Consider the following 23,584-nt stretch of genomic DNA (forward strand, 5'->3'; position numbering starts at 1 on the left):
GGTCCGTGATGGTCCCATATTGCTTCCGATACAGCGACCAAATCTCCTCTCCTGAAAGGTGACTATGTACAGCGCGTCCACATTAATATCATCCTCATTTCTGCTACACATATTGATCAAAGTTCCTCCAAGGGAACTTGCAGGGCGAGCTGTTCCATGTAGCTGCTGTCCTTGTCCTTCCAGACTGAGGTGGTGGTAAGTTTGGAAGATGCTGTCTGAGGGTCTGAGTGAATGTTTGCATTGCATCCTGCTGATAGTACACAATACTCCTGCTGAGCATCGATGCTGGAGAGAGTGGATGTCTGTGTACGTGGTGCCAATCATGCGAGCTGCATTTTTCTGAATGGTGTCGAGGGACCTGAGTTTTGTTGGAGCTGCACCCATTCAGGCAAGCAAGGAGTATTCCACCACTTTTCTGACTTGAGGTGGGATACAGGCCTTTGGAGAGGGGGGATTGGGGTGGCATCAGGAGGTGAGTGATTCACTGCAGGATTCCTAGGCTCCGGTAGCCACTGCATTCATAAATCTAATACAGATCAGTCTGAATGATAATTTAGTCTGCACACTGTTGCCAGTCAAAAGCAGATACAATTAAAATATTCGTCACTGAATTGAGTCAATGGCTAGAAAATGTCAACCTGAACTCCGTCAGACATACGTCCTTCTTCCCAAACTGCTATGTGATGTCCCATGAAGTTTTCTATTCTTTACGGTCCGCTCTTAGGCAGGAACATTTCCTTTGGGGGACAGAACGCTTTCAGGACAGTTCACAGGCTCCTTGCAGCATGAGCAGACACAGAAGCAGTACCAGCTGCATCCACTGTCCGAAGCAGGAGTGGGGTCAACACTGCCAGTTACTGAAGTAGTGTCACTGGACTGGAAAGGTTCACTCTGTCCCCCTCTCCACAAGTCCTGCCAGAGCTGCTGAATTTCTCCAGATATGTCAGCTTTCCTCTGAGATTCCAACAGTTCTTCTTTTATTTTTACTCTCCTAGTTTTTAATGATGAAAAGGGCAAGCAGGAAGGGGAGAAACACACAGATGGAAGGGATAGGTAGTGGAAGATTTTCATTGCTAAGAGAAACGCCCAAAGGCAAATTGGGTTGGGAATGGATTAAAAAGACAACTGCCGATTTTGGAGTTCCCTGCAAAATGCGAACTCTCCACTCCCAGCTCCAAAGCTAAATAAAATCTCAGGGATTTTAAGTCTGAAATTGCTCAGGTCTGAAATAAGTGTCATTCAGAGTCAGCTTGGATTGGTATGTGCTGATGGCTTGACATTTCCTACTCTGTTTATGAGCAAACATTCAACAGGTTGGGACTCTATTTGCCACAATACAGAGTCATGAAAGGTGAGCTCATCACAATGTTCACTTCTCAGTTGGTGACAAGGGGCTATGCTTCTCGTGGACGAGTTTAGGAACAAAGCACATAATCTCAGAACACAAGGACTCAGACTTTAGACTGAGACGAGGAGGAATTTCATCTGTCAGAGGGTTGCAACTCATTGGAATTTCGTACAGAGCAGTCGGAGTAGAGTCGTTGCATACGCTTAAGGCTGTAATAGTTAGATTCTTAATTGGGAACGAGAATTACAGGGAAAGGGCAGGAAAGTCAATGTGAGGATTGTCAGACTAGCAATGCTCCTATTGAATGGTGGATCAGGTTTGATGGGCCAAACAGCCTTCTGCTGTTGCTATTTCCCATGAGCTCAATACCACCACAGGGCTGCACTCTCTTTAGAGAGGTGACTTGGTAGTCAGCCCATCCTGAGGGCCACCATGACTCAGGTGTGTGGTGAGGTTCTGGAGGCAGAGTCTGCATGGTCAGCCCAACCGATCAGGACAATGGAACTCGTGCTTTTGGCATCATTTTGCATTGCAAACCCGCTGTTCAATCAACTGAGTTAACCAACGCCCTCGCCGCCATACCACTCCTTCCCCCATTATCCCCACCATGTTAATAGCATTACTGTCCAGCCATCTAAGCTTTAGAGTGCTTTGCTGCAGAGGGGTCTGCGTGGTTATTGTGTGCAGTTTTGGTCGCCATAATATAGGAAGGATGTGGAGGCACTGGAACGGGTGCAGAGGAAGTTTACCAGGATGTTGCCTGGTATGGTAGGAAGATCCTATGAGGAAAGGCTGAGGCACTTGGGGTTGTTTTCATTGGAGAAAAGAAGGTTTAGGGGTGATTTGATAGAGGTGTACAAGATGATTAGGGGGTTAGATAGGGTTGACAGTGAGAACCTTTTTCCACGTATGGAGTCAGCTATTACAAGGGGGCATAGCTTTAAATTAAGGGGGTGTAGATATAGGACTGATGTTAGGGGTAGGTTCTTCACTCAGTGAGTCGTAAGTTCATGGAATGCCCTGCCAGTAGCAGTAGTGGACTCTCCCTCTTTATGGGTATTTAAGCGGGCATTGGATAGGTATATGGAGGATAGTGGGTTAGTGTAGGTTAGGTGGGCTTTGATCGGCGCAACATCGAGGGCCGAAGGGCCTGTACTGCGCTGTATTCTTCTATGTTCTATGTTCTATGTTATGTGCATGAATCAAAAGATACAGGCAACCACGAATAGCGGGATGTAAGGAAAACAAGTTTATTTTCTCATTTCTCTCTAAAGTAACAGCATATGAAAGTAAGGCAATGTGACTGCTACTGTGCAAGGTATTAGTAAGACCTCGTCTGGACTATTGCACATTAGTTTGATCCCTAATTTGAGGAAGGGGTCGTTGTATTTGATGCAGTTCAGAGGAGCTTCACTCAATTGATTCTCTAGAAGAGAAGTTTGACCTTTACATTGGTGCTTAACAGAATGCGAGGATATCATATTGAGGTCTCTAAGATGCTACAGTGATTGATGCAGAAGATGTTTCATCAGGTCACAGTTTTTGGATAAGAGGTATGAATTTTAAAACAGAAATGAGAAAAATAATGCTTCTCTCAGTGGTCACTGGTGCGTGGAATCCATTACCACATAGTCTAGTCGAATCTTGCACATGAAATATAAGTAAGGAGAAGATGGACTGATTTCTATTTGGTAACATGTTGAAGGGAGTGAGCAAGAAAGTGGAGTTAAGTTTGAGATGAGATTAGCCACAGTCGGATTCAATGACGGGTAAGGCAAGAAGTTCTGCAAGGTTTTCCTCCGCTCCTACTTCTCTTGTTTTAAGGAATGGAGCAGACTGTGATGGATAGGTGGAATTTTAATTGGGGGACGGCAACGAGGAGGGCCAGAGCACAATTTCAAAACATTTCTCCACAGCTACCGAAGGCATGTCCAACACTGAAGGTGAAACTGCATCTATGCCACATTTGTCCTGTCCACCAAATTGTCAATGTCCCTTTAGAATTCCACACCGTCCACCACACAGTTTATAATTCTCCCAAATTGAGAGACAAACTCTGACATTGTTCTCCCCATACCACGATCGAGGTCTTTCATATAAATTGAGGTTGTGCATGGGGATGACGCCAGAATTAGAGAGGTGAGTTTGGACATGATCAGAATTATAAGGGCCCAGAGAGTAGAATGTGGAAGGAGAGCCATTTCTGCATGGAAACAGAAGGTCCAACCTGACAGGTATGGAGGCTGCACCCTGGTCCCAGAGGGAGGTTTATTTTTGACAGGGGATACTTCAGGTATACATTCCGCTTTCCTTCATCAATATGCTGCTGACCAGTGCAACTGTCAGTTTCTGTGGTGGGTAAGCATTACATGCAGAATTATATCAATGACCTGTGTTACTCCTATTTCTTTTTAAAGGATGCAGATAAAACGAATGCTGCTTTCGAGCAATTGTGCACAAAGTAAACCCACCCTAACCTGGCTTCTGCACATAATCATTCCAAAGAGGCAATGCTGCACTGAAATGATGATCAGGGAATCTGAATCCAAATCCAAATGAAAACAAAATGAAATTGTCTATTTGATTCGACGAGACCACAAGACATAGGAGCAGAAATAAGATATTCGGCCCAATACCTCTGCTCTGCTATTCAATGGCTGATCTGATCACCCTCAACTCCACATTCCTGCTTCTTCCCCCATTAACATCATTGAAATGTGATCAGAATGCAAAACTCTGTGTTGTGGAATCAAGTTGTCCCCGTGCCTGAATCGCAATGGGGGCAGGAAAAGTAAGCAATTGGAAAAAAAACATAGAACATAAAACAGTACAGGACAGGAACAGGCCATCCAGCCCACGATATAGTGCTGAAATAGGACACCAAATTAAACCAATCCCTTCTGCCTGCCATTGGTCCATATTCTTCCATTCTTGCATGTTCATGTGCTTATGTAAACGTGCCTGCCTTGTTCTGACTTATTTGCCTCCACCAGGACCCTGGCAGCACGTCCCACACTCCTACAGTTCTCTGCGTAAATAAACTTGTCCCCCTCGAATCTGCTTGCAACTTTCCACCTCTCATCTTATGCTTCCCCCTAGTTTTAAACATTTCAACTCTGGGATAAAATTCTGACTATCAGCCGTCTCTAAGCATTTTATAGCTTTCTGGATTTTTCACGTCTCCCCTCAGCCTGCACCGGTCAGAGAAAACAACGCAAGTGTTTTATTTTTGCATCTCCTTAAAGCTCATATCCTCTAATCCAGGCAGCTTCCTGGTAAACTTTTTCTGTCCCCTTTCCAAAGCGTCCACGTCATCCCTGTTATGTGGTGACCAGAAAGGTAGAATGTTCAGCATTTATTTTGAGGGAAACTTAACCCAAAAGTGTGGAGGTTACATCTTAGTTACACAAAGCACTGGAAAAATCACAGTATTGACAGTTTGGCTGCTGACGAAATGTTAGCCAGAATAGGTTGTTCCCATTGGAGTTTTGAAAAGTTTTAAAACATAGAACTCCGAAAGGTAAGTGACAGTGTGCGCACACAAAGTATGTTCCCTCATCCTATCATCAACGTCGGGTGGTCAGTCTTGTTTAAAATAGACGTTCAGCAGAGCTTGCCATGAGCAGGAACAAGCATATCGAGGAAAGGAAAGTACAGACTTGATAAAGAGACACCGATCCTGAATTCGTGACCCTAACAGCGCCAGTAGCTTGTGGTTGACAGGGTTGAAGTATCCTCAAAGCAACAGTTGAGATTTAAGCCAAGCAAATGTAAATGATGGCAGATAATTTAACTTGGAACTGAGGGATGGAGCTTGACAAATGTCACAATATGATGGAGCCCTTGCACATGGTGAAAGAAAAAATCTGAAGCATGTTGTAAATGTTTTCAGCCAGAGGTTTCTCGTGCCGATGTCATCTTGGCCTCCTGTCAGTCCACATGACACACGTCAGAAATCCATCCCAGCTTCGGCAATGATTGCACAGGTTGCAGGAACCAGCTGCACCACTAGTGGTGCTGTTTCAATACATCAAAAGCACTGGCATTGATGTTCCTGTCTTATCACATCCCGCCAGTCTGTTTTTGATCGTCAGCTAAGTGTTGGTAAATTGCCGTCAATGACACGCTCGCCGAGGCCCAGTCAGTGTTCCCCTTGGGCCATTAAGACACATAACGTCAGGATAGAATCTCAGCAGATTGGCAGCATCTGTAGGCAGAGAGGAAATCAGAGATAAAGTTTCGTCTAAGTGCTATGGTGTGCCCTTAGACTATCACCAACGCTTCCCCCACCCGCCGCAAAACCTCACCCCACCCGATCTCAAGTTCTAGACGCCACCGTTCATTGCAAACATCCTTCTTATATGTACCCTGTATAGTCTTTTTTCGGCTCCAGCATGATTCTTCTTCAGGGCAGCATTTTTGCAAACTGAAGTATGGTTCACATTTCAAATCCAGAATGGTGTGAATATCCACAACGATTCTGGCTGGCACAACTATCTGTAACAAGGAATTCCAAAACACACAACCTCCGAGAGAAGCAAAACATTCCCATTTCAGTCTTTCATGGGTGTCCCTTAATTCTAAGACTGTGCTCCTCTGTACATTGTCAAATGGTATGTGTGCTCTGCAACTCATGTATAATTTTCAGGTTTTGTTGCTCTTTCTCACAGTTAACATAATGGCGATTGCAATCCTCTCACGGGATCAATGTGGTCTATCCAAATGTGTTACCCAGTATCTGGTGTACATGGCAGTGGCGGATCTACTGGTCAACATTTTTGACCTGATTCTGAGGCATATTCCAATTGTTTACGTGAAAGAATTTCAGTTTGTGAAGTCCCTCCCTCTTTGCAACATCCACACCGTTCTTGTCCATGCAGCCACGGACTGTTCTGTCTGGTTCACTGTTGCTTTCACCTTTGATCGATTTGTGGCCATCTGTTGCCAGAAACTGAAATGTAAATATTGCACCGAGAAAAATGCATCGGTCATTTTGGGAATAGTGACAATACTGAGCTGTTTAAAAAATATTTTTTGGTATTTTATGTTAACAGGTCAGTATCAGCTAAAGAACCTCCCCTGGTTTTGTGAGTTAAGATCGGGTCTTATATTATCTAAATCCTGGGGAATAGTCGAAATCAGTCATCACCTTCTCACACCATGTTTGGCAATTCTTTTTACTGTTCTGTTTAATGCTTTATGTGTCAGACATATCTTAATAGGCAACAGAGTCCGTGGGAGACTCCAGGCACTCAGCAACAGGAACAACAGCACAGAGCCAAAAATGGAGAGTCGAAGAAAATCCCTAATTTTACTGTTTTTCATCTCGGCCAACTTTGTACTGTCATGGGCAATCATTATGCTGTATTCAATATGGAACCGGGCGTGGCTATTGGGTCACAAGTTCATGTTTCTGCATTATTTTGTGCGGGAAATTGGTTACATCTGCCAACTCACAAGTTACTGCACAAATATTTGTATTTATGCTGGGACATTGACCAAGTTCAGGAATCAGGTGAGGGATGCATTCAAATATCCGATTCTTCTGTTACTAAAATTGATTAAGCAATGTATAACTGTTCAAAACAGAGAAACCATTTCCAAGTCAAGATCAGTGTAATTCACTTTCCCATGGTTTCAGAAAGAGAGACAAGATAAAGTTCATGAACGTACACTGGCAGGTGATATGCATGCATAATGGGGTCGGTTTATCTTCTTCCGGGTTCAGTGAGAAACATATAGTGGCCTAAGTCTGTTCTCTCCTCTGGCTCAGTGTGACATGAGCGGGGGGAAGGAGTCAGACAGGTCTCTCCCTGGCATCAGTGATGTGCACAGATTGAGTTCTCTCCACTTTTGTATCATTTTCAGTGACACACACACACGTGGCTATCAGTACATCTCTCAGCAGGGTCAGTGATACTCAGGCGAGTCCATCAGTTCACTCCCCAAGGTCAGTGATACACACACAGTGGTGTCTGCTGTCTTTCCCCGGGGACAGTGATACATATATAGTAGCGTCGGTCTGCATTTGTACCGGGCTCAGTGACACACAGTGGGATCATTCTACGCGCTCCCCAGAGTCAGTGATATGCAGACATTGGCATAAGTTTGCTCCCTCCGGGGTTGGTGAAGCAACACAAACTGGTGTCAGCCTACTGTCTTCACTGGGGTCAGTCTGCTCTCTCACCGGGATCAATGATACACACACATTGAGGTCAGTTTGCTCCCTCTCCGGGGTCAGGAATGCACATGCCAAGGGGTCAGTGAGCTCTGATACGGTAACAGTGTGGTCATTCTGTTGTATTCCAGCCCTCAGTACTAAACACTCAGTGGGGTCAGTCTGCTCTGTGTCACAGCCATTGGTACGCACAGAGTGGGTCATTTTGCACTCTCTCCAGTGTCAATGGCGCACACATTGGGATCGGGGCAGAGATGATGAAGGGCTCCCACCCGAAACATTGATTTTCCTGCTCCTCGGATGTGCCCAACCTGCTGTGCTTTTCCAGCATCACTCAAATCTTGACACATTAGAATCAGTCTGCTCTGTTCCCACGGTCAGTGATGCACACATACAGAGGGTTCAATATGACCTCTCCTACGGGTCATTGCTGCACACCATAGGGTCAGTGGGCTCTCCCGAGGTCAACAATACACACACAGTGTCAATATAATCTCACCCCAGAGTCAGTGACACACACAAAAACAATGAAGTAAGTTCACTCTCTCCTGCGGATCAGTAATACACATATAGTGACATCATTTGGGAATTATCCCGGTGTCAGTAATGCTGATACACAGTGGGGTGAGTCTGCTTTATTTCCATGGTCAGGGATAAACATGCAATTGGAGCCTTCCCATCTCCCCAGGTTCAGTGATAAATACACAGCGGGGCAGTCTGGTCTCCCCATGGGTTCAGTGATATATACAGAGAGGGCTGAGTCCACGCTCTCCCCAGCGTCGGTAATGCACACACAGTCTGGTCATTATGCTCTCTCCTCGAGATCAGTGATGCACAAACAGTGGTATTATTCTGTTCTTCCCAAGGTCAGTGATCTCTAAACACACTGGAGTCAACCTACACTTATGAGAAAGTGAGGACTGCAGATGCTGGAGATCAGAGCTGAAAATGTGTTGCTGGAAAAGTGCAGCAGGTCAGGCAGCATCCAAGGAACAGGAGAATTGACGTTTCGGGCATGAGCCCTTCTTCAGGAATGATTCCTGAAGAAGGGCTCATGCCCGAAACGTCAATCCAACCTACCCTTATCCAGGATCAGTGACGCATACACAATGGAGTGAGTTTGCTCTCTCGCCAAGGTCAACATGCCCATATTATGTATGTTGACCTCCATAGTTAGATGGAGAGATAGCAGATTCTGTGGGAATGAAAAGAGGCTCGTGGTTCGTATGCTGTCTCCCATGTGCCAGGATCCGTGATGTCTCAGACTGTGCTTTAAGGATCCATAAAGGGGAGGGGGAGCAGCCCCAAGTCATTGTTCATGAAGGCACCAATGACAGAGGTTGGAAAAGAGATGGGGAATTTAGGCAGAAATTCAGGCAGCAAGGGTGGAAGATTGGAGCTGGAACAAGCAGAGTTGGTATCTCTGGTTTGTTACCCATGCTTCGTGTTAGCAAAGCGAGCAAGAGGGAGAGAGATGAATTGAACATGTGGCCACAGGGATGATGCAGGTGGGAGGGGTTCAGCCCCTTGGATAACTGGGCTCATTCTGGGGTATGTGGAATCTCTACAAAAGGGATGGTCCACCAGAGGGGTATCGATATCCATGGGTTAAAATTTGCTACTGCACTTCGGGAGGGTTTAAACTAATTCACCAGGGAGGGTGGGAACCTGAATTGGAGCTGCAGTGTACAGGATGTTGAGAGTAGTGAGGTCATGAATAACGTTTCAAGGTTGCAGGCGTGTACTGGCAGTCAGGAAGGTGGTTTGAAGTGTGCTACTTCAATGCCAGGAGCGTCCGGAATAAGGTGGGTGAACTTGCAGCATGGGCTGGAACTTCCAACTTGTGGCCATTTTGGAGACATGGAGAGGGAATGATTGTTGCAGGTTCCAGGGGTGAGATATTTCAGTAAGAACAGCAAAGGTGGTAAAAGAGAGGGAGGCGTGGCATTGTTAGTTAAGCATTGTATTAGGGTGGCAGAAAGGACGCTCGATGAGAACTCGCCTAGTGTGGGTTGAGGTTGGAAACTGGAAAGGAGAGATCGCCCTTTTGGGGGGTTTTCTGTAAGCCTCCGAAGAGTTCCAGAGATGTAAAGAAAAGGATTGCAAAGATGATTGTGGATAGCAGCGAATGTAACAGGGTCACTGTTATGGGGACTTTAACTTTCCTAATATTGACTGGAAATGCTATCCTTAGATGGGTCAGTTCTCGTTCAATATGTGCAGGAGGTTTACCTGACACAGTATGTAGATAGGCCAACAAGAGGTGAGGCCACATTGGATTTGGTACTGGGGAGTGAGCCGGGCCAAGTATTAGATTTGGAGTTAGGTGATCACTTTGGTGATGGTGACCAAAATTCGGTTACTTGAGGGATGGAAAGGAATAGGAGTACACCGCAGGACAAGAGTTATAGTGGAGGAAAGGCAATTATGTTGTGAATAGGTAAGATTGAGGATGCATACGATGGGGGATAAAACTGCAGGGTATGGGCACAACTGAAATGTGGAGCTAGTTCAAGGAACAGGTACTGCGTGTTCTTGATAAGTATGTACCTGCCAGGCAGGGAGGAAGTTATTGAGCGAGGGAACTATGATTTATGAAAGAAGATAATCGCATTTCAAGAGGAAGAAGGACTCTTATGTAAAGATGAGACGTGAAAAATCAGTTAGAGCACTTGAGTGTTACAAGTTCGCCAGGGAATACCGAAAAAAGAGCTAAGAAAAACCAGAAGAGGGCATGAGAAATCTTTGGCAGGTGGGAGTAAGGAAAAGCCTAAAGCTTTCTATAGGCATGTAAGCAATGAAAGAATGACGAGTGTAAGAGTAGGCCCCATCAAGGACAGTAGTGGGATGTTGTGCATCGAGTCCAAAGAAATAAGAGAGGTGCTAAATGGATCTTTTGTCAGTATTCACACAGGTAAAAAAGACAATTTTGTCGAGGAGAATACTGAGATCTCGGCTGTTAGGTCGACGGGATTGTGGTTTAAAGGGGGAGGTGTTAGCAATTCTGTAAAGTGTGAAAATGGATAAGCCACCTGTGCCAGATGGGAGTCATCCTAGAATTCGCTGGGCAGCCAGGGAGGAGATTGCAGATGCTTTGGCTTTAATCTTTATGCCGCCATTGTCGACAGGAATACTACCAGAAGGCTGGATGATCACAAATGTTGTCCCCTTGTTCAAGAAGGGGAATAGCGATAACCATGACAACGACAATGTGAGCCTTACTTTGGTTGTGGGTAAAGCGTTGGGAAAGATTTTAGGATATAGGATTTATAATCATCTCGAAAGGAATAAGTTGATTCGGAATAGTCAACACGGTTTTGTGAGGGACCGTTCGTGCCCCACAAACCTTATTGAATTCTTTGAGAAGGTGACCATACCAGTGGATGGGAGTAAACTGGTTGATGTGGTGCATATAGATTTCAGCGAAGTGTTTGATACGGTTCCCCACGGTAGACTATTGCACAAAATACGGAAGCATGGGATTGAAGGTGATTTAGCGATTTAGAGCAGAAGTTGTCTGGCTGAAATAAGACACAGGGTGTTAGTTGATGGGAAACGTTCATGCTGCAGTGGTGTATCACAAGGCTGTCTTTTGGGACCACCACAGTTTGTTATTTTTATAAACGACCTGCTTGAGGGTGTAGAAGGATGGGTCAGTAAATTTATGGATGACACAAAAGTCGATGGAGTTGTGGACAATGCAGAAGGATGCTGCAGGTTACAAAGGGACATAGGTAAGCTGCAGAGCTTGACTGTGCGTTGGCAAATGGAGTTTAATGCGGAAAAGTGTGAGGTGATTCACTTTCGAAGGAGTAACAGGACGAGAGAGGACTGGGCTAATGGTAAGATTCATGGTAATGTGGATGAGCCGGGGAATCTTAGTGTCCACGTGCATAGATCTCTGAAGGTTACCACCCAGATTGATACGATTATCAAGAAGGCATCCAGTCTGTTAACTTATATTGGTAGAGGGATTGAATCTCGAAGCCATGAAGTCATGTTGAAGCTGTACAAAACTCTGGTGTGGCCGCACTTGGAATATTGTGTACAGTTCTGGTTGCCGCATTATAGGAAGGATGTGAAAGCATTGGAAAAGATGCAAAGGGGATTTACCAGGATGTTGCCTGGTCTGGAGGAAAGTGAGGAAAAGCGGAGGGACTTGAAGTTGTTTTCTTTAGAGAGAAGAAGGTTAAGAGGTGACTTAATCGAGGCATACATGATCAGAGGATTACAGAGGGTAGACAGTGAGAGCTTTTCTTTCCTTGGATAGTGATGGCTAGCAGGAGGGATCATAACCTGAAATTGAGGGGTGATCGATACAGGACAGATGTCAGAATTAGGTTCTTTACTCAGAGTACTAAGGGCGTGGAATGCCTTGCCTGAAATAGTAGTAGACTCGCCAACTTTCAGGGCATTTAGACGGACATTGGATACATACATGGATGAACATGGAATAATGGAAGTGAGGTGAGCTTCAGATTCGTTTCACAGGCCAAGGGCTGAAGGGCTTGCACTGCGCTGTACTGTTCTCTAACAGGCAGTAAGATGCTTGGGGTCCATAATACCCAAAGTACAGTGAGGTCAGTCTGCTCCATTCTCGGAGTCAGTGAAGCACTGACAGTTGGTTCAGGCTGCTCTATCCCCAGGGCCAGTGATACTGACATTGTTGCATCTGTCTGCTCTCTCCACGGGTTCAGTGATCCACATGCAATGGGTTCATTTGGCTTGCTCTTCAGGATCAATTAAACATGCACATTGGTGTCAGTCTTACACGTGTGGTGGAGTCTTTCTGAACTCTCCTCGTGATCAGTTGTACCTCTGCAGTGCTGTTCATCTGTACTTTCACCTGTGTCAGTAATACACACACACACACAGTGAGGTTTATTTCTGATGTCTCTCTGGGGTCAGTAATACACAGGCACGAGGGTCAGTCTACTCTCTGTCCAAGATCATTGATACACTGACAGTGGGGACAGTCTGCTTTCTCCCTGGAATCATTGACACATAGTGCCTCCGTCAGCTTTCTCCCCTGGGTCAATGATACACACTCAATAGGCTTCATCTCATCTCTCAGTGGGGTCAGTGATACTCACACAATGGTGCCAGTCTGCTCTCCCCAGCATCAGTGATACACACAGTTCGGTCCGTCTGCTTTCTTCCTAAGGTCAGCGACATCGACACATAGCAGTCAGTGTGCTGTCTCCTCTGCGTCAATGATAAACACGCAATTGATTCAACCTGTTCTCTCCTAGTGTCACACACAGTGGGTTCCCCCTACTGTCTGCCTGGGATCAGTGATACACAGCTGAAAATGTGTTGCTGGAAAAGCGCAGCAGGTCAGGCAGCATCCAAGGAACAGGAGAATCGACGTTTCGGGCATAAGCCCTTCTTCATCCCAGTGATACACACCCAGTGGGCTCATTCTGCTCTCTCCTCGGGCGTCAACGATAAACACACAGTGGGGTCACTCTACTCTGTCTGGGGACAACTAAGTACAAACACTCGGGTCAGTCAGCTCTCGAAAGGGGACAGTTGCACACACCAATTAGTGTCAGTCTGTTCTCTTCTCGGGGGTCAATCCGCTCTATCCCTTGATCAGAGATACATAAATATCACAATGGGGTCATTGTGCTCTGTCTCAGTGATATACACACAGAGGGGTGAGACTGCTCTCTCCCTGGGATCAGTGGTTGGGGAAGTCTGGTTTCTCCACTTAGTCAAAATACACACATCAATGCCTTCAGACTGCCCTCTAACTAACTAACACACACACACACACACACACACACACACACACACACACACGATCCAGTCTATTTTTTTTCCCTGGGGTCCGAGATCCAGACTTAGGGTCATCAGTCTGGTCTCACCACCAGGTCAGTAATGCACACACAGAGGGGTCAGTCTGCTATCTCCACGTGGACCATTACGTGCACACAGTGGGCTAAGTCTGCACTCACCCCAAGGTCAGTGATCCACACACAGAAGGGTCAGTCTGCTCTCTCCACAGGATCAGCAACACACACGCAGTGGTGTCAGTCAGCTCTGCCCCCACAGTTAGCGACGCACACGCAGTGGGGTCAGTGACATGCAAACAGTGGGGTCAATCTGCTCTTTCCTTGGGGTCAGTGAAAAACACACAGTGGGAACACTCTACTGTCTGTCTGGGTACAGTGATGTCCAAACACTTGGGTCCTGGAGTTCTCATCAGGGGACAAAGTAGCATCAGTCTGCTCTCTTCCCAGAGTCTGTGATAAATGTGGTCAGTTCGCTCTGTCCCCGGGGTCACTGAACCAAAATTTAGTGGAGTCATTCCACTCTCTCCCCGGGGTCAATGATGCATAATTATTGGGGTAAATGTGCTTTAGCCCTGAGTCAGTGATATGCAGACAGAGGGGTGAGACTACTCTCTCCCTGAGATCAGTGATACATTCACAGTTGGGTCAGTCTGTTCACTCCCCTGGTCAAGATACACACACAGTGCCTTCGCACTGTTCTCTCCCCAGAGTTAGTGACACACAGACTGTGGTTTCAGTCTATTTCACCCAGAGGTCAGAGATCAGTCTGCCCTCTCCACAGTGTCTGTAATACACACACAGTGCGCTTAGTCTGCACTTGCCCCAGGGTCAGTGATGCATGCACAGAGGGATCAGCCCACTCTCCCCACGAGATCTGTGACACACACAAACACAATGGGGTCTATTAGCTCTCTCCCCGGGGAAGAGAACCACGCAAACAGTGGGGTCAATCTGCTCTCTTGCTGGTGTCAGGCACACTCACAAAGTGGGGGCTGTCTGCTGTCTCCCAGGAGTCAAAGTATACACACATATATATAAGGTTCAGTCTGCTATCTCCGCAGTTCAGTGATACTCGCCAGAGACAGTCACATGCCAACAAAGGCGTCAGTCTGCTTTCTCCCCAAAGTCAACAAGAAACATACAAGTTGGGTCAGTATGATCTGTCTTCGGAGCCAGTGATGTACACACAGTGCGTTATGTATGCATGTTTCACAGAGAGAGTGCTGCACACACAGATGGATCAGTCTGTTCTGTCGATGGAGTCAGTGAAACGTACCTAGTGGGCTCAGTCTAGTCTCTCTCTGTCTCTCTAAGCTCAGTGACATGCACAGTGGGGTCAGTCTGCTCTCGCCACAGAGTCTGTGATGCACACAACTGTGGAGTTAGTGTTTTCGCTCACCGGGATCAAGACAAATGCACACAGAGGGGTCAGTCTACTCTTTCCAGGTTCACAGATACCAAAAACAGTCGGGTCAGTCTGCTCTGTCGCTGGAGTCATTGATACATGCACAAGGGAGTCGGTCTGCTTTCTCCCAAGAGGCAGTGAGAAAAATACAGTGGGGTCAGTATGCTCTCTCCTCAGGGTGAGTGTTGCACGCACATGGTGCATGGCTGCTCTCTCCTCCAAGCTGGTGATGCATTCACAGTGATGTCGGTCCGGTCAGTCAGCTGTCTCCCCAGGCTCGGGGATGCACATACAGTGGGGTCAGCCTGCTGTTGCCCAGGGCGAGTGGTATACAGACAAAATGGGTTCGTTCTCTCCCTCCCTGGGGGTGAAAATACACGTATAGTGATAACAGTCAGCAAGATCTCTAAGGTCAATAATACACTCAAAACGTGTGAACAGATTTGATGTACGAGAGATCCCAGCAGGTTTAAACAGACTTGGTCAACCACCCGATGAAGGGCCAGTGCACGGAAAGCTAGTGCTTCATATAAACCTGTTGGTCTACAACCTGGTGTTGTGTGATTTTTTTAAACTTTATTCACCTGTGTGAGTAAGAGTTACCTCGGTAGAGAGTCATAGAGTCAGAGATGTACAGCATGGAAACAGACCTTTCGGTCCAAACCATCCATGCTGACCAGATATCCCAACCCAATCTAGTCCCACCTGCCAGCACAGGGTCCATATCCCTCCAAACCCTTCCTATTCATACATCCATCCAGATGCCTTTTAAATGTTGCAATTGTACCAGCCTCTACCACTTCCTCTGACAGGTCATTCCATACACGTACCATCCTCTGTGTGAAATAGTTTCCCCTTAGGTCTCTTTTATATCTTTCCCCTCTCAACCTAAATATGTGCCCTCTCGTTCTAGACTCCCCCACCACAAGGAAAAGACGATGTCTATTTATCATATCCATACCCCTCCGACTTTTAACCTCTATAAAGGTCACCCTTCAACCTCCGACGCTCCAGGGAAAACAGCCCCAGCCTCTTCAGCCTCTCCCTATAGCTCAAATCCTCCAACCCTGGTAACATCCTTGTAAATCTTTTCTGAACCCTTTCAAGTTTCACAACATCTTTCCAAAAGAAAGGAGACCAGATTGCACGCAATATTCCAACAGTGGCTTAACTAATGTCCTGTACAGCCACAACATGACCTCTCAATTCCTGTAGTCAATACTGTGACCAATGAAAGAAAGCATACCAAACGCCTTCTTCACTATCCTATCTACCTGCGACTCCACTTTCAAGGAGCTATGAACCTGCACTCCAAGGTCTCTTTGTCCAGCAACACTCCCTAGGGCCTTACCATTCAGTGTATAAGTCGTGCTAAGATTTGCTTTCCCAAAATGCAGCACCTCACATTTATCTGAATTAAACTCCATCTTCAACTACATCTCCAACTTTGGTGTCATCAGCAAACTTACTAACTGTACCTCTTATGCTCACATCCAAATCATTTATGTAAATGACAAAAACGTAGAGGACCCAACACCAATCCTTGTGGCACTCCACTGGTCACAGGCCTCCAGTCTAAAAAACAACCCTCCAGCACCACCCTCTGTCTTCTTCCTTTGAGTTAGGTCTGTATCCAAATGGCTAGTTCGCCTTGTATTCCATGAGATCTAAACTTGCTAACGAGTCTCCCATGGGCAACCTTGTCGAACACCTTACTAAAGTCCATATGGATCACATCAACCGCTCTGCCCTCATCAATCCTCTTTGTTACTTCTTCAAAAACCTCAATCAAATTTGTGAGACATGACTCCCACGCACAAAGCCATGGTGACTATCTCTAATTAGTCCTTGCCTTTCCAAATACATATACATCCTGTCCCTCAGGATTCCCTCCAACAACTTGCCCACCACCGACGTCAGGCTCACTGGTCTATAGTCCTCTAGCTTGTCCTTACCACCCTTCTAAAACAGTGGCACTACGATAGCCAACCTCCAGTCTTCTGGCACCTCACCTGTAGTTATCAATGATGCAAATATCTGAGCAAGAGGCCCAGCAATCACTTCTCTAGCTTCCCACAGAGTTCTAGGGTACACCTGATCAGGTCCTGGGCATTTATCCAACATTATGTGTTTCAAGACATCCAGCACGTCCTCCTCTGTAATATGGACTTTTTGCAAGGTGTCACCATCTATTTCTTATATTCTGTATCTTCCATATCCTTTTCCACAGCAAATACTGATGCAACATACTCATTTAGTATCTCCCCCATTTTCTGAAGCTCCACACCAATGCCGCCTTGCTGATCTTTGTGGGGCCCTATTCTCTCCCTCATTAACCTTTTGTCCTTAATGTATTTGGAAAAGCCCTTTGGATTCTCCTTATTTCTATTTACCAAGAACAGGAGAGAAGATAAAGAAGTTAATATGGGAGATACGAGCGCTAGTCAGTCTGTAAAATGGAATATAGAGCATGACAGTGCAGTACAGGTACTTCGTCCCTCGATGTTGTGCTGACCTGTGGAACCAATCTGAAGCCCATCAAAACTACACTATTCCTTTCGCGCTTGTATGTCGATCCAATGACCATTTAAATGTCGTTACAGTTGGCAAGACTACTACTGTTGCAGGCAGAGCATTCCACACCCCTGCTACTCTCTGAGTAAAGAAACTACGTCTCACATCTCTCCTACATCTATCAGCCCTCAATTTAAAGATATGTCTGTCGTGCTAACCATCGTTTTGTGTGGAGAAAAGGCTCTCACTGTCCACCTTATCTAACCCTCTGCTTAATGATATGTCCTAATTAAGCCACCTCTCAATCTTCTTCTCTGACGAAAACAGCCTCAAGTCCCTCAACCTTTCCTCCATACCAGACAGCATCCTTGTAAATCTCATCTGAACCCTTAACAAAGCTCGCATATTCTTCCTGTAGTGCTATGATCAGGACTGTACATAATTGTCCAATTGAGCTGCACCCCAAAGTTTTGTACAACTGCAGCATGACGCCATGGTTCCAAAACGCAATTCCCCTACCAATAAAAGCTACCAACCCTTAATTTAACAACCCTATCAACCTGGGTGACAACTTTGAGAGATCTGTCCACGTGGACACCGAGATAGCTCTGCTCATCCACACGAGCAAGTCATCCATAAATTTCCTCGGTAAAAACAATGACTGCAGATGTTGGAAACTAGATTCTGGATGAGAAGTGCTGGAAAAGCACAGCATTTCAGGCAGCATCCGAGGATGCTGCCTGAACTGCTGTGCTTTTCCAGCACCTCGAATCCATAAATTTCCTCACCCATCCTTCTATGCCCTCATCCAGATCATTTTAATAAATGACAAACAATTGTTGATCCAAAGCCAATCCTTGTGATACACCACTAGCAACTGAACTCCAGGATGAATATTTTCTATCAACTACCACTTTAGATTAGATTAGATTACTTTACAGTGTGGAAACAGGCCCTTCGGCCCAACAAGTCCACACCGCCCCGCCGAAGCGTAACCCACCCATACCCCCTACATCTACATTTACCCCTTACCTAACACTATGGGCAATTTAGCATGGCCAATTCACCTGGCCTGCACATCTTTTGGACTGTGGGAGGAAACCGGAGCACCCGGAGGAAACCCACGCAGACACGGGGAGAACGTGCAAACTCCACACAGTCAGTCGCCTGAGGCGGGAATTGAACCCGGGTCTCAGGCGCTGTGAGGCAGCAGTGCTAACCACTGTGCCACCGTGCCGCCCACCATTCTTTCAGCTAGCCAATTTCTGATCCAAACCACTAAATCACCCTCAAGCGCATGCCTCTGTAGTTTGTGCAATAGCCTCCCGTGGTGAACATTAAAAAAACGCCTTACTGAAATCCATATACACCACATCAACCACGTTACCCACATCCACCTGTCTGGTCACCTTCTCAAAGAACTCAATAAGTTTTGTGAGGCATGTCCTACCCTTCACAAAATCGTGTTGACTATCCCTAACCAACTTATTCCTTTCCAGATCATTATAAATCCTTTCTCTGATAGCCTTTTCCAACACTTGACCCACAACTGAAGTAAGGCTCACAGGTCTAGAATTTCCAGGGTTGTATCTACTCCCCTGCTTGAACACCAGAAAAATGTTTGCTATCCTCCAGTCTACTGATACTTGTCCTGTCAACAGTGACGACATAAAGATCAAAGCCAAAGGCTTGGCTATCTCCTCTCTGGCTTCCCAGAGAATCCTAGGATAAATCCCATTCTCCTCAGGGGACTTACCTATTTTTACACTTTCCAGAATTGCTAACGCCTCCTCCTGATTCACCTCAATCCCATCTAGTCTAGTAACCTGCATCTCAGTAATCTCCATGATCATATTGTACCTTTTCTAGTGTGAAGACTGATGAAAAGTATTCATTTAGCACTTTACCTATCTCCTCTGACTCCACACACAAGTTCCCACTACTGTACCTGACTGACCCTAATCTTACTCCAGTCATTCTTTTATTTCTGATATACCTATAGAGTGCCTTAGGGTTTTCCTTGATTCTATTCAACAACTTCTCATGTCCTTTCATAGCTCTTCTTAGCTCTTTCTTTGGCTTTCTAGACTTTCTTGGCTGACTTGTAACCCTCAAGAGCCCTAAGCCACCACATCTCACCCTAACATAAGCCTTTTTCTTCCTCTTGACAAGAGAGTCATCTTCCTAAGTAAACAACAGCTCCTGCGCTCGACAACTTCTCCCCTGCCTGACCAATACATAGTTATCAAGGACCTGCAGTAGCTGGTCCTTGAATAAACTCCACATTTCAATTGCGCACATCGCCTGAAGGTTCCCTTCCCATCCTATGCATCCTAATTCTTGCCTAATCACATGGCAATTGCCTTCCCCCCAGCTATAACTCTAGCCCTGCAGTATATACCAATCCCATTCCATTACTAAAGTAAACATAACCGAATTATGGTCACCTACCTCCAAATCTAACACCTGGCCCGGTTCACTACCCAGTACTAAATCTAATGTTACCTCACCCTTTGTTGGCCTATCTACATACATACATACATACATACAAAGACGACAGCTCCTCCCACCCTGCCCCCTGTAAAAACGCAATTCCATATTCCCAATTCCTTCGTCTCTGCCACATCTGCTCCCAGGAGGACCAGTTCCAATACCGAACAACCCAGATGGCCTCCTTCTTCAAAGACCGCAATTTCCCCCCAGATGTGATCGACGATGCTCTCCACCGCATCTCCTCCACTTGCCGCTCCTCCACCCTTGAGCCTCGCCCCTCCAATCGCCACCAGGACAGAACCCCACTGGTCCTCACCTACCACCCCACCAACCTCCATATACATCGTATCATCTGTCATCATTTCCGCCACCTCCAAACAGACCCCACCACCAGGGATATATTACCCCCTCTCCCCTATCAGCGTTCTGAAAAGACCACTCCCTCTGTGACTCCCTCATCAGGTCTACACCCCCCACCAACCCAAACTCCACTCCCGGCACCTTCCCTGCAACTGCAAGAAATGCAAAACCTGCGCCCACACCTCCCCCCTTACTTCCCTCCAAGGCCCAAGGGATCTTTCCATATCCACCACAAATTTACCTGCACCTCCACACACATCATTTACTGCATCCGCTGCATCCGATGTGGCCTCCTCTATATTGGGGAGACAGGCCGCCTACTTGCAGAACGTTTCAGAGAACACCTCTGGGACACCCGGACCAACCAACCCAACCACCCCGTGACTCAACACTTCAACTCCCCCTCCCACTCCACCAAGGACATGCAGGTCCTAGGACTCCTCCATTGCCAGACCATAGCAACACGACGGCTGGAGGAAGAGCGCCTCATCTTCTGCCTAGGAACCCTCCAACCACAAGGGATGAACTCAGATTTCTCCAGTTTCCTCCTTTCCCCTCCCCCCACCTTGTCTCAGTCCCAACCCTTGAACTCAGCACCACCTTCCTAACCTGCCATCTTCTTCCTGACCTCTCCGCCCCTACCCCCACTCCGGCCTATCACCCTCACCTTAACCTCCTTCCACCTATCCCCATTCCAACACCCCTCCCCCAAGTCCCTCCTCCCTACCTTTTATCTTAGCCTGCTGGGGCACACTTTCCTCATTCCTGAAGAAGGGCTCATGCCCGAAACGCGATTCTCCTGCTCCTTGGGTACTGCCTGACCTGCTGCGCTTTTCCAGCAACATATTTTCAGCTACCTACATACTGTGTCAGGAAACCCTCCTGCACACACTGAACATAAACGGACCCATCTAAAGTACTTGAGGGGTTGCTCCCCCTTCCCTTCAAGGATACCAAAAACACAATAAGAGACATTATGAAGCCTGGCATGTGGGAGGCAGCACACCAACCATGAGTATTGCTCATTCTCGGAGGAACTCCTATCGGTCCCCCTAACTATGGAGTCCCAATGACTAATGCTCGGCTCCTCTTCCACCTTCCCTTCTGAGAAACCGGAACAGAATCTGTGCCAGAGACCTGGACATCGTGGTTTACCCCTGATAAGTCCCCACACCACCCCCCCTCCCGCCCAATCACTGTGGGCCAAGGAGGGAGTGGGATATCATTGCAGACAGAGCAAAGAGACAAGATGGGAAATAGTGGGACACTTGCAAAACAGCACATGAGAAGAGAAGGAGAGAAATGGAGAAGAACTGAGAGTAAAGAACGAGGAGATTTTAGCTCGGCAAATGATGCAGGGCAAGGGGAATTGTATTTCGCATGGGTATTGATACAGGGCTATGGTGTGAGAGCGGGGCATTGGGATAATTTTGGGAATGACACAGGGACAGGACAGGTAACGGGATTAGCTTGGAGATTGACACAGGGATGTTAGAAACAAACAGGATAAACTCACTCACCAGCCTGATCAGTACTCAATAGACTTCTCCGTGCCAACGGACCTCGACTCTGAACTCCATCAAAGTGGCGGCAACAGTCAGTAAAACACCCACCAGCAGCAGGCCTTCAGAATCGCACTGCACCCTGGTCTTCACGAGGCTCAGGTGGAAAACTTTGCGATGCTTCAGTATCCTGTCTGCTTCCCTGCGAGAAAGAGAGAGAGAGAGGGGGAGCCTCAGACACAAACACTGGCACTCACAGAGGGGAAAGTGAGGCAGAGAGAGGGGCAGGAAATGTGAGGAGGACACAGACAGAAAGACAGACACAGAGACAGAAGAGTGATAGAGATTCTAGATACACAGAGTCAGAGCACGTGTGTGAGGGTGAGTGAGCAATAGAGCATGAGAGTGAAAGCATACATACAAGAAGGTGAATGCACGCCCGCGAGAGAGAGAGACAGAGACAGCCTGAGTCAGGGACAGAGAGGAACTGAACAGGAGCGAGTACACAGCAAAAGGGGAACAGTGCCTTCTAGCGACACAAACTCAGCTTGTCTATCAGGAAGGTGGGCTGAGCGAGAGAGGATGGAGAAGGCTGGAGCTGTGAAGGGAGCCAGATACTGAGAGAGTGCAGTGGGAGGCACAGTGAAAGAAAGTGTGCCTGACAGTGAACCACATCCTTATAAATTGCTCTATGTGGGTTGGCAGGGGGAGGGTGGGGGGGGGGGGGGGGGGGGGGGGGCGGGGGGTCAGTGTTCTCTGGGGTCAACGGAGGGAGGAACGGAGAGAGAGAGACACACAAAGCAAGGGGAATAAATGAACATGGCAGGTTCACTGGGTGAGTAGATGGGGTGGGGGACTGGGTAGAGAATGGCAGGGGTGTCAATGGACAGGGGGTGAGGAGAGGAGGAGATAGCAAATGGCAGGCTGTGTTAATGGAGGGAACAGGGAAGACGATGGGGAACAGAAGGGCTGTCTCAACATGTGTGGGGACAGGAGCTGGGGATCAGGCCAGTCATCTTTCTACCTTTGCGGGTTTCCTCTCACAAACCGGACGCACACTGTGACCTTCATTTGTGTAGCTGTGGGTGGCGGGGAGGATACAGCAATGTGCAGACAGACTCCAGTGCAAAGAGGTAAAAACAATGACTGAAGATGCTGGAAACCAGATTCTGGATTAGTGGTGCTGGAAGAGCACAGCAGTTCAGGCAGCATCCAAGTAGCTTCGAAATCGACGTTTCAGGCAAAAACCCTTCATCAGGAATAAAGGCATTGAGCCTGAAGCGTGGAGAGATAAGCTCGAGGAGGGAGAGGGTGGGGAGAAAGTAGCATAGAGTACAATGGGTGAGTGGGGGAGGAGATGAACGTGATAGGTCAAGGAGGAGAGGGTGGAGTGGATAGGTGGGAAAGAAGATAGGCAGGGAGGACAAGTCCGGACAAGTCATGGGGACAGTTACTGAGCTGGAAGTTTAGAACTAGGGTGAGGTGGGGGAAGGGGAAATGAGGAAACTGTTGAAGTCCACATTGATGCCCTGGGGTTGAAGTGTTCCGAGGCGGAAGATGAGGCGTTCTTCCTCCAGGGGTCTGGTGGTGAGGGAGCGGCGGTGAAGGAGGCCCAGGACCTCCATGTCCTCGGCAGAGTGGGAGGGGGAGTTCAAATGTTGGGCCACGGGGCGGTGTGGTCAATTGGTGCGGGTGTCCCGGAGATGTTCCCTGAAGCGCTCTTCTAGGAGGCGCCCAGTCTCCCCAATGTAGAGGAGACCGCATCGGGATCAACAGATACAATAAATGATATTAGTGGATGTGCAAGTAAAACTTTGATGGATGTGGAAAGCTCCTTTAGGGCCTTGGATAGAGGTGAGGGAGGATGTGTGGGCGCAGATTTTACAGTTCCTGCGGTGGCAGGGGAAAGTGCCAGGATTGGAGGGTGGGTTGTTTGGGGGCGTGGACCTGACCAGGTAGTCGCAGAGGGAACGGTCTTTGCGGAAG

General features: G+C 47.2%; 1 long non-coding RNA gene across 1 annotated transcript in view; it reads right to left on the minus strand.

Annotated features, from left to right (window-relative positions):
* Positions 1-2,584: 2,584 nt before the first annotated feature.
* LOC140470499 (uncharacterized) overlaps positions 2,585-23,584 on the minus strand; it is a 46,865-nt gene continuing 25,865 nt past the window's right edge. The window contains exons 2-4 of the long non-coding RNA XR_011956497.1: positions 21,617-21,800; positions 11,965-12,372; positions 2,585-5,555 (exon numbers count right to left, since the gene is read on the minus strand). This is a non-coding gene — a long non-coding RNA (uncharacterized lncRNA). The remainder of the gene's footprint in view (positions 5,556-11,964; positions 12,373-21,616; positions 21,801-23,584) is intronic.

Source organism: Chiloscyllium punctatum, chromosome 51 (assembly GCF_047496795.1).
Source record: "Chiloscyllium punctatum isolate Juve2018m chromosome 51, sChiPun1.3, whole genome shotgun sequence".
Classification (NCBI taxonomy): Eukaryota; Metazoa; Chordata; class Chondrichthyes; order Orectolobiformes; family Hemiscylliidae; genus Chiloscyllium; species Chiloscyllium punctatum.